A 12,509-nucleotide genomic window follows, 5' to 3' on the forward strand; every position below is an offset into this window, starting at 1 on the left:
AACCCACCAGAGAGAGTAGGTCAAATCGAACTACCTCGTTATATATAACCTGCAGTCACGAACCTGTCAGGTCATGAACCTCTGTTAATATAACTCTACCTGTCAGGTCACTGAACTACTCTGTTTATATACTCTACCTGTCAGGTCACTGAACTACCTGTTATATACTCTCCCTGTCAGGTCACTGAACTACTCTGTTATATACTCTACCTGTCAGGTTTCCACTGATCTACCTGTTATATACTCTACCTGTCAGGTCACTGATTACTCTGTTATATACTCTACCTGTCAGGTCACTGTACTACCTCTGTTATATACTCTACCTGTCAGGTCACTGATCTACCTCTGTTATATACTCTACCTGTCAGGTCACTGAACTACCTGTTATATACTCTACCTGTCAGGTCACTGATACTACCCTGTTATATACTCTACTGTCAGGTCACTGACTACCTCTGTTATATACTCTACCTGTCGGTCACTGAACTACCTGGTTAATACTCTACCTGTCAGGTCACTGACTACCTGTTATATACTCTACCTTCAGGTCACTGAACTACCTCTGTTATATAACTCTACCTGTCAGGTCACTGAACTACCTCTGTTATATACTCTACCTGTCAGGTCACTGTACTACCTCTGTTATATAACTCTACCTGTCAGGTCACTGAACTACCTCTGTTATATACTCTACCTGTCAGGTCACTGAACTACCTCTGTTATATACTCTTACCTGTCAGGTCACTGAACTACCTCTGTTATATACTCTACCTGTCAGGTCACTGATCTACCTGTTATATACTTCTACCTGTAGGTCACTGTACTACTCCTGTATATATTTCTCTAACTTGTCAGGTCACTGATCTACCTCTGTTATATACTCTACCTGTCAGGTCCACTGAACTACCTCTGTTTATATACTCTACCTGTCAGGTCACTGAACTACCTGTTATATACTCTACCTGTCAGGTCACTGTACTACCTCTGTTATATACTCTACCCTGTCAGGTCACTGAATCTACCTCTGTGTATATACTCTACCTGTCAGGTCACTGAACTACCTCTGTTATAATACTCTACCTGTCAGGTCCACTGATCTACCTCTGTTTATATACTCTACCTGTCAGGTCACTGATCTACCTGTTATATACTCTACCTGTCAGGTCACTGGATCTACCTCTGTTATATACTCTACCTGTCAGGTCACTGATCTACCTGTTATAATATCTACCTGTCAGGTCACTGAACCTCTGTTATATACTCTACCTGTCAGGATCCTGCATCTACCTGTTATATACTCTACCTGTCAGGTCACTGACTAACTCTGTTATATACCTTACCTGTCAGGTACTGAACTACCTGTTTATATACTCTACCTGTCAGGTCCTGAACTACCTGTTATATACTCTACCTGTCAGTCACCTGAACTACCCTCTGTTATATACTCTACCTGTCAGGTCACTGAACTACCTCTGTTATATACTCTACTGTCAGGTCACTTGAACTACCTGTTATATACTCTACCTGTCAGGTCACTGAATCTACCTGTTATATACTCTAACCTGTCAGGTCACTGAAATACTCTTGTTATATACTCTACCTGTCAGGTCACTGAACTACCGTTTATATACTCTACCTGTCAGGTCACTGATCTACCTGTTATATACTCTACCTGTCAGGTCACTGAACTACCTCTGTTATATACTCTACCTGTCAGGTACTGAACTACCTCTGTTATATACTCTACCTGTCAGGTCACTGTACTACCTCTGTTATATACTCTCACCTGTCAGGTCAACTGAACTACCTCTGTTATATACTCTACCTGTCAGGTCACTGATCTACCTGTTATATACTCTACCTGTCAGGTCACTGATCTACCTCGTTATATACTCTCCTGTCAGGTCACTGAACTACCTCTGTTATTACTCTACCTGTCAGGTCACTGTACTACCTCTTGTTATATACTCTACCTGTCAGGTACTGAACTACCTCTGTTATATACTCTACCTGTCAGGTCACTGATCTACCTGTATATACTCTACCTGTCAGGTCACTGATCTACCTGTTATACTACTCTACCTGTCAGGTCACTGACTACCTGTTATATACTCTACCTGTCAGGTCACTGACTACTCTGTATATACTTACACTGCTACAATACTTGTTCAGGGTCGAGGTTCTTGCGCTCCGTTGACCACCTGAACTGGTTACCTTTGCGTCCCACCTCAGAGTGTGAATGTTGCTGTTGTCACGAGTGATGACCACATTGTGCCACTGGTTTGTCATGTAGAGCCGGTCGCTGTTGCCTTGATGACGTTGGTCCCATTGCCCAGATCCAAACACATAGTGTATGTACCTGAGGCGCGTGAATAGGTTACCCTGGTCACTGAATAGAAACACTTGTTTGTGCCGATAGGGGTGGATGCCAGCAGAGGAGTAATCAACTTCTAGGCCTCTTGGCCTCTAGTGATGGAGTGGTGAGTCAAACAATTAGAATATGTCAAAATGGTTACATTTAACCTTTAATTTAATCTAGACATACAGGCTGTCGATCTTAATTTGATGACTTTTTTGTAGGATTTTTTTTCCATCTTCCTACCATCAGGAAATTAAAACGGCGTCGTAATTTAGACCCGCAGTTCTCTTTCTCTCCATGGCGGAGAGGGGGAGCAGTCGAGTCATCGGGAACAGTGCCAGCTTATGAAAATCATCCTCCTTCTCTCGCTTGCTGATAAGCTAAAAGCACCACACAGAATATGAATAACTGTCTTACTACTGCAAAAGGGCCTATGTATTTTTACCGTAACATTAAAATATACAAAAAAATGTATCTGAAATACATCCATCCACATCAACAACCGTTGGTTTTTATAATAAATAATAACTTTATTAACACGATAGATAATGGTGTCCAATACAACATATAGTGTAATCGAATATAGACATACAGTAGGCTACACCTAAAACTATAGTCTACTGTAGCCTATCAAACTAATCACATATACAGGTTTATAATATCACATGTAAGAGACAAGATGAAATTGAGAACAGTACGGAAGCAAACGGAACGAAGCGCATTGGAGCATGAAAGAGAGTGACTCCGATTTTAATGTCAAAAACCACCCAAAAAGAGATTAACAGTAGTCTATATTATATTGAAGAATAGGACATCTTAATCCCACAAGACAGTTTATTTGAATGGACACATAAATAGGAAACAAATAAAATTAATAACAGTAGGCTACTACAACATTAGTTCACAATCATACAATGTGTCGGTTAAAATTGCCACAATAGATTTGCCATGATGTACAGAATTCTTGTCAATTAGATGTTTGAACATATCAAAAAATAATTTGGTTAAAATCATAAATTTAGGGAGCGGTAAAGAGGTCGCCAAAAATGGTTGCAAGTGAGATCAGCTGGAAAGATAGGGGAGGGAAGGAAAGATAGGGGGAGGTAGGGAAAATATAGGGGAGGGAGGGAAAGATAGGGGGAGGTAGGGAAATATAGGGGAGGGAGGGAAAGATAGGGGGAGTAGGGAAAGAAAGGGGGAGGTAGGGAAAGATGGTGGGTAGGCGGAAAAGATAGGCGGAGGTAGGGTAGGGAAATATAGGGGAGGTAGGGAAAGATAGGTGGAGGTAGGGAGAGGTGAGGTAGGGTAAGATAGGCGGAGGTAGGGTAGGGAAGATGAGGGGAGGTAGGGAAGATGGGGGGAAGTAGGGGAGGTAGGGAAATATAAGGAAAGATAGGGGGTAGGGAAAGATAGGGGGGGGGTAGGGAAAGATAGGCAGAGGTGGGTAGGGAAAGATAGATAGGTGGAGGTAAGGTAGATAGGGAAAGATAGTGGGAGGTAAGGTAAGATAGGGAAAGATAGGTGGAGGTAGGGAAAGAGGGGTGAGGTACGGTAAGATAGGTGGAGGTAGGGTAGGGAAAGATAGATAGGTGGAGGTAAGGTAAGATAGGGAAAGATAGTGGGAGGTAGGGAAATTAAAGGAAGATAGGGGGAGGTAGGGAAAGATAGGGGGGTAGGGAAAGATAGGGGGAGGTAGGGAAAGTTAGGGGAGGATGAAGATAAAGATAGGGAGAGCTAGGGAAAGATAGGGGGAGGTAGAGAAAATTAGGGGAGGTTGGGAAATATAGGGAAGATAGTGGGAGGAAGGGAGATAAGGGGATGTAGGGAAGATGGGGGATGGAGAAGATAGGGGGTGTAGGGGCCGAAGGGAAAGTAGGGAAAAGTAAGGAAAGATAGGGGGAGGTAGCGAATATAGGGAAGGTAAACAGGGGAGGTAGGGAAAGAGAGTGGGAGGTAAGGGAAAGATGGGGAGGTAGGGAAATATAAGGAAAGATAGGGGGTAGGGAAGATAGGGGGAGGTAGGGAAAGATAGGGGGAAGGAAGGGAAAAATAGGGGGCTGTAGGGAAGATAGGGGAGGTAGGGAACGATAGGTGAGGTAGGGAAAGATAGGGGGAGGTAAGGGAAGATATGGGGAGGTAGGAATTATAGGGGGAGGTAGGGAAAGATAGGGAAATATAAGGAACGTTAGGGGGAGTTGAGGGAAAGATAAGGGTAAGGCAGGGAAAGATAGGGGGAGGTAGGGAAAGATAGGGGAGGTATGGAAAGATACGGGGAGGTAGGGAAATAAAGGAACGTGGGGGGAGGTAGGGAAAGATAGGGTAAGGCAGGGAAAGATATGGGGAGGTAGGGAAAGATAGGGTAAGGCAGGGAAAGATATGGGGAGGTAGGGAAATATAAGGAAAGATAGGGGGAGGTAGGGAAAGATATGGGGAGGTAGGGAAAGATAGGGGGAGGTGGGGAAAGATAGGGGAGCCTGGGGAAAGATAGGGGAAGGTAGCGGGGGTATGGAAAGATAGGGAAGAAGGGAAATATAAGGAAAGATAGGGGGAGGATTAGGAATAAAGGGGGAGGTAGTGAAAGATAGGTGAGGTAGGAAGATAGGGGAAGTAGGGAAATATAAGGAAGATAGGGGGATGTAAGGAAATAAAGGGGGTAGGGAAAAGATAAGGGGAGGTAGGGAAATAATAGGAAGATAGGTGGAGGTAGGGAAAGATAGGGAGAGGTAGGGAAAAGATAGGGGGAGTTAGGAGAGGAAACGAAAGATAGGGAGAGGCAGGGAAATAGAGAGAGGTATCGAAAAATAGGTGGATGTAGGGAAAGATAGAGTGGTACGGAACGATAGGGGAGGGATGGGAAAGATAGGGGAGGTAGGGAAAGACAGGGGAGCTAGGACAGACAAGAGGAGATAGGGAAATATAAGGAAAGATATGGGGGGTAGGCGAAAGATATGAGGATGTGTAGGGGGAGTTGGAAAGATAAGGAACTATATTGAGAGGTATTGAAAGATATGGGGGAGGTTGGGAAAGATAAGGAATATATATTGGAGGTATTGAAAGATAGGGGAGGTAGGAAAATATATGGGATGTAGGGAAAGTTATGGGATTTATGAAAAATATAGGGAAAGAAAGGGGGAGGAAGGGAAAGATAAGAGGATGTAGGGAACGATAGGGGGTAGGGAATTATAAGAAAAGATATTGGGAGGTAGGGAAAGATAGGGGGAGGTAGGGAAAGATGGGGGAGGTAGGAAAAGATAGGGGAGGTAAGGAAAGATAGGGGAGGTAGGGGAAAAGATAGAGAGGGTATACGAAAATAGGTGGAATGTAGGGAAAGTAGAGGTGGTACGGAACGATAGGGGGAGGGATGGAAAGATAGGGGAGGTAGGGAAAGACAGGGAGCTAGGGGAAAGACAAGAGGAGATAGGGAAATATAAGGAAAGATATGGGGAGGTAGGGAAAGATATGAGGATGTAGGGGAGTTAGGAAAAGATAAGGAACTATATTGGAGGTATTGAAGATTGGGGGAGGTTGGGAAAAGATAAGGAACTATATTGGAGGTATTGAAGATAGGGGAGGTAGGAATATATGGGATGTAGGAAAGTTATGGGATTATGAAAATATAGGAAGAAAGGGGAGGAAGGGAAGATAAGAGATGTAGGGAACGATAGGGGGTAGGGAATATAAGGAAAGATATGGAGGTAGGGAAAGATAGGGGGAGTAGGGAAAGATGGGGGAGGTAGGAAAAGATAGGGGAGGTAAGGAAGATAGGGGAGGTAGGGAAGTGGGGGAGGTAGGAAAGATAGTGGAGTAGGGAAATTAAGGAAGATGGAGGCAGGTTGTGAAGATAAGTGGGTGGGGAAAGATTATTTCTTTATTTTTTTTTTATTCTTTTTATAAATCAAGGTAGGTTTTTTATTATGTAGACATTATTATTCTAAATTGAATTTATTTTTTTTTAATAATAATTTAAGTTAGCATATATTTATTTTTATTGTTTTTTGAGATAAGATTGATGTTTGTTTTAGTTTTATGTTGATGAGTGATAAAATATTTAGAGTTATAGGATTACTGTATTTAAGGGTTAAGGGATATTATATTTATTAGGTTATTAATGATTATATTGTTTGATTATTTTTTGTATATTATATATTTATTTTTAGTATCAAGTTAGGAGTACTATAATTGATGTATATGTTTTATTTTAGTTATATTTATTTTTAATATAGGAGGTATAGGATAAGTTATAGGATAGTATGATAATTATGAATTTATTTGAAAGAAAGTATTTTATTGTGTTGAGTGTTGGAAATGTTTTTATAATTTTAAGATAGTTAGTAGGTTTTGAAATAGTGATGGATTTAGCATAGGGTGAAAGGGGTAAAGATAGGTGAGGTAGGGAAAGATAACGAGAGGTAGGGAAGATAGGAGGCATGAAGGGAAAAATAAGGGAGTAGGGAAAATATGGAGGTAGGGAAAGATAGGAGGATGAAGAGAAAAAAATAAGGGAGGAAGGGAAAGACAGTTGGAGTTAGGGAAAGATATGGGAGGTAAGGGAAAGATAGGAGGATGAAGAGAAAGATAAGAATAAATATAAGGAACAGATATGGGAAATATAAGGAACGATATGGGGAGGTAGTGAAAGATAGGGAGGCAGGGAAAGATAGGGGGGTGGGGAAAGACAGGGTTAGGTAGGGAAAGATACGCGAGAGGTAGGGAAAGATAGGAGGATGAATGCTAAAATATGGGAGGAAGGGATAGACAGTGGGAGTTAGGGAAAGGTAGGGGAGGTAGGGAAAGATAGGAGGATGAAGGGAAAGATAGGGGATATTTAGGGAAGATAGGGGATGGTAGGGAAAAGATATGGGGAGGAAAGGAAAGATAGGAGGATGTAGGGAAAGATAGGGGGAGTTAAGGAAAAGATAGGGGGTAGGGAAAGACAGGGGAGGTTAGGGAAAGATGAGGGGAATAAGGAAAGATAGGGGGAGGTAGGGAAAGATAGGGAGAGTATGGAAAGATAGGTGTAGTAGGGAAAGATAGGAGGTGGATGGGAAAGATAGGGGAGGTAAAGAAAGATAGAGCGGATGTATGGAAAAGATAGGTGAAGGTAGGGAAATATAAGGAAAGATAAGGGGAGGTAGTGAAAAATAGGGGGAGGCAGGGAAAGATAGGGGGTGGGGAAAGATAGGGGAGGTAGGGAAAGACAGGGTGGAGTAGGGAAGGATAGGAGGATAAAGGGAAAAATGGGGAGGAAGGGAAAGACAGTGAGAGTTAGGAAAGGTAGGGGTAAGATTAGGGAAAGATAGGGGAGACAAAGGAAAGAATGGGGGAGTTAAGGAAAGATATGAGGATGTAGGTAAAGATAGGGTGAGGTAGGAAAAGATAAGGAACTATATTGGAGGTATTGAAAGATAGGGAGGGTTGGGAAAGATAGGGGGAGGTAGGAAAAGATAGGGGGAGGTAAGGAAAGATAAGGGGGCGGTTAAGGAAAGATAGGGGGAGGTAAGGGAAAAGATAGGTGGAGGTAGGGAAATATAAGGAAAGAGAGGATGAGGTAGGGAAAGATAGGAGGATAAAGGGAAAAATAGGGGAGGAAGGGAAAGACAGTGAGAGTTAGGGAAAGGTAGGGGTAGATAGGGAAAGATAGGGGGAGGTTGGGAAAGATAGGGGGAGGTAGGAAAAGATAGGGGGAGGTAAGGAAAGATAGGGGGAGGTAAGGAAAGATAGGGGAGGTAGGGAAAGATAGGTGGAGGTAGGGAAATATAAGGAAAGAGAGGGTGAGGTAGGGAAAGACAGGGTGAGGTAGGGAAATATATGGGATGTAGGGAAAGTTATGGGATTTATAAAAAATATAGGGAAAGATAGGGGGAGGAAGGGAATGCTAGGGGGAGGAAAGGAAAGATAAGAGGATGTAGGGAAAGATAAGAGGATGTAGGGAAAGATACGGAAAGTTATTGGAGGTAGTAAGATAAGGTAGGATAAGGGGAGGTATGGAAAGATAGGGGGATGTAGGGATGGATAGGGGAGGTCGGGAAAGATAGGCGGAGGTAGGGAAAGATAGGGAAAGATAGAGGGAGGTAGGGAAAGATAAGGAAATATATTGGAGGTAGGGAAAGATAGGCAGAGGTAGGAAAAGTTAGGGGGAGGTAAGTAAAGATAGGGGAGGTAGGGAAAGATAGGTGGAGGTAGGGAAAGATAAGGAAAGAGAGGGTGAGGTAGGGAAAGACAGGGTGAGGTAGGGAAAGATAACGAGAGGTAGGGAAAGATAGGAGGATGAAGGGAAAGATAGGAGGATGAAGGGGAAGATAGGGATAGTTAGGGAAAGATAGGATAGGTAGGGAAATATAAGGAAAGACAGGGGGAGGTAGTGAAAGATAGGGGGAGGAAGGGAAAGATAGGGGGTGGGGAAAGATAGGGTGAGGTAGGGAAAGACAGGATGAGGTAGGGAAAGATAACGAGAGGTAGGGAAAGATAGGAGGATGAAGGGAAAAATAAGGGATGTAGGGAAAGATAGGGGAGGTAGGGAAAGGTAGGGGGGGGTAGGGTAGGAAGGGAATGGTAGGGAAAGATAGCGAGATGTAGGGAAAGATAGGGTGAGGTAGGAAAAGATGGCAAGAAGTAGGGAAAGATAGGAGGATGAAGTGACAAATAGGGGAGGAAGGGAAAGACAGTGGGAGTTAGGGAAAGGTAGGGGAGGTAGGGAAAGATAGGGATAGTTAGGGAAAGATAGGGGAGGTAGGGAAAGATACGGGGAGGAAGGGAAAGATGGTAAGAGGTATGGAAAGATTTGGAAAATATGTGGGGGTAGGGCAATATAAGGAAATATAGGGGGAGGTAGTTAAAGCTAGGGGGAGGTAGAGTAAGATAAGGAAAGAGAGGGGAGGTAGGGAAAGATAGGGGAGGTAGGGAAAGATAGGAGGATGAAGGGAAAGACAGGGGAGGAAGGGAAAGACAGGGGAGGAAGGGAAAGGTAGGGGAGGTAGGGAAAGATAGGAAGATGAAGGGAAGATATGGATAGTTAGGGAAAGATAGGGGAGGTTGGGAAAGATATGGAAAAATATGGAGAGGTAGGGCAATATAGGGAAAGATAGGGGTAGGTAGTTAAAGATATGGGGAGGTAGAGTAAGATAAGGAAGGATAGGGGGAGGTATGGAAGTTAGGGACATTCTAAGGGGTGTAGGGAAAAGATGGGGAAATGTAGGGATAGATAGGGGAAGGTCGGGAAAGGCAGGGAATATATGGAAGATAGAGGAGGAACGGAAAGATAGGGAGGAGGACATATAAGGGGAGGTAGGGAAAGATAGGGAGGGAGGGAAAGATAGGGGGAGGTAGTGAAGATAGGGAGGTAGGGAATATGAGGACAGATATGGGGAGGTAGGGAAAGATAGCTGGGAGGTGGGAAAGATCAGGGAGGCTAGGGAATTGGTGGTGGAGGGATGAAGGGAAAACATAGGGAAGGGTAGGAAAGATAGGGGGAGGTAAGGGAAAGATAGGGGAGGTTTGGGAAAGATATGGAACATATGGAGAGGTAGGGCCAATATAGGGAAAGATAGGGGTAAGGTAGTTAAAGATATGGGGAGGTAGAGTAAGAATAAGGAAGATAGGGGGAGGTAGGGAAGATAGGACATTTTAGGGGTGTAGGGAAAGATGGGGCGTGTAGGGATAGATAGGGGAGGTCGGGAAAAGATTAGGGAAATATATGGAATAGAGAGGAAGGGAAAGAATAGGGGAGGAAGGTACAGTATAGGGGGAGGTAGGGAAAAGATAGGGGGAGGTAGGGAAAGATAGGGGGAGGTAGGAAAGATAGGGGAGGTAAGGGAAATATGAGGACAGATTGGGGAGGTAGGAAAGATAGTGGGAGGTTGGGGAAGATGGGGAGGTAGCGGAAAATATGGGGGGTAGGGGATGAAGGGAAACATAGGGAAGAGTAGGAAAGATAGGGAGAAGGTTAGGAAGATAGGGGAGGTAGGGAAAGAGAGTGGGCAGGTAAGGAAAGATAAGGGAGGTAGGGAGGATATAAAGAAATATGGGGGGTAGGGAAGATAGGGAGGTAGGAAATATAGTAAGGAAATATGGGTTTTGAATATAGGAAGAGGAGAGAGTAAGGAAAGAGAGGATAGGGAAGATAGGGGGGAGGTAGGGAAATTAAGGAATAGGAGAAGATTGGGAGGAAGGAAAGATGGGAGTTTAGGAAAAAGAGATAGGAAAGATAGGGAGAGGTAGGGAAAAGATAGGAGGGTACTAGAGTAGGTGGTAGGGAAAGATAAAGTTGGTAAGGGAAAGATTTAGGGGAGGTAGGAAAGAGATAGGGGATGGGGAAAGATAGACGGAGAATAGGGAAAAATAGAGGGAGATAGCGAAATATACGGAAAGATTGGGGATAGGAAAGTGTGAAATGATAGGGGGAGTTTAAGGAAAGATAGAGGAATAGTATGGAGGTAATTAAGGAAAGAATTGGGGAGGTGGGAAAGATAAGGGGAATGGGTAGAAAGAGAGGGGAAGGTAGAAGAAATATGGAGTTGAGGGAATAGAGAGTGGGAGTAAGGGAAAGATAGGGTAGGGAAAGACTTAGAAAGGGATAGGGGAAGAGTAAGAGGAGAGCGAAGATAGGGGTGAGGGATAAGCTGAAAGATAATATCAGAGAGGTAGGGAAAAGATAGGGAGAGGGTAGGGAAAGATGGGGGAGGTAGGAGAAAGATAGTGGAGGGTAAGGAAAGATAGGGGAGGCTTTAATGAGGGAAGATAGGAGGTATACGGAAGATAATGGGAGGGGTAGGGAAATGATAAGGGGAATAGAATAAGGAGGAAAGGATAGTGGAAAGATAGGGGGAGGATAGATAGGGAAAGTAGGGGAGATCAGGGTGAGTAGGAAATAAGACGCAGTGCAGGGACAAAGATAGGGGAGTAGGGAAGATGGAACAGGTAGGAGAAGATAGGGAGGTAGGGAAATGATAGGGGGGATGAAGGAGAATCGAGGAAGGGATAGAGCTGGAGTTAGGAAGAACGGGAGGTATGGAAAGATAGGAGGATGAAGAGAGTAAGAAAATATAGGAAAGATATGGGAAAGGATAAGATATGGGAGGTAGTGAAAATAGGGAGCGAATAGTGGGAAAAGAATAGCGGAGGTAGGGAAAGATAGAGAGAGGTAGGGCAAAGATAGGGTAGGAGATGGAAAGGAATGATGGGGGAGTAGGGAAAGAAAAATGTGATGGAGTAGAGGTTAATATAGAGGTAGGATATAGGAGGATGGAAGGGAAAGAAGGGATATTAGGAAATAAGGGAAAAATGTAGGAGAATGGGGAAGAAGGAAGATAGAGATTAGGGAAAGATTGGGGGAGGTAGGAAAGATAGGGGTAGAAAGAGGGGGAGGTAGGGAAAGATAGGGGATCACGAAGTGGGGGAGGTAGGGAAAGATAGGGAAGTATGAAGGGGTAGGTAGGAAAGATAGAAGAGGTGGATGTAGGAAGATAGGGGAGTAAGGGAAAGATAGGGAATATAGAGGGGAGAGGAAAAGATAGGAAAGATAGAAGGAGAAACGAAAGGTAGGCGAAAGAGGGGGAGGTAGGTAGGGAAATATATGAAAGATAAGGGAGAAGTGCATAGTGGGGGAGATACGGTCAAAGGGCAGTGGGTTGATTCCTGCTGACTCTAGCATATATGTCCGGGTCAGTAACTAAGCTAGAACCGCTAGTACAATACAGGCCCCTGAGGCAAACCAATCATTTATTCTGCCTATTGGAAGCCCAAAAATTGTCAACACGACTTCAAGTCACCCAACTCAAGACTGCCCCCCCCCCTTTTTTTCTGCTCGATAACGTGTACCCCCTGCCTCGACTAACGTGTAACCCCCCTGCCTCGCTAACGTGTACCCCCCCTGCCTCGACTAACGTGTACCCCGCACATTGACTCGGTATCGGTATGCCTGTTATCTAGCCTCATTATTGTTAAGTTATTTTATTGTGTTACTTTTTATTTCATTTTTTATACTTTAGTTTATTTAGTCAATATTTTTTATAACTCCTTTCATTGAAACTGTATTCGGCGCATTGCGACAAATAAAATTGGATTTTATTGCTTGCTTGCATAATAATAAAACAATTGATACAAAAACCGATTTCCGTACAATGAAAAACATTACTCTAAAAAGACTATGGGG

The 12,509-nt window shown here is 43.7% G+C and overlaps 1 protein-coding gene across 1 annotated transcript in view; it reads right to left on the reverse strand.

The window, feature by feature from the left end:
- The window catches only part of LOC111963095 (neurexin-3a-like), a 583,289-nt gene that overhangs the window by 491,875 nt on the left and 78,905 nt on the right, over window positions 1–12,509 (reverse strand). The gene's annotated exons all lie outside the window — the stretch shown is intronic.

Source organism: Salvelinus sp. IW2-2015, linkage group LG4q.2 (genome assembly GCF_002910315.2).
Source record: "Salvelinus sp. IW2-2015 linkage group LG4q.2, ASM291031v2, whole genome shotgun sequence".
In the NCBI taxonomy this organism is placed as follows: Eukaryota; Metazoa; Chordata; class Actinopteri; order Salmoniformes; family Salmonidae; genus Salvelinus; species Salvelinus sp. IW2-2015.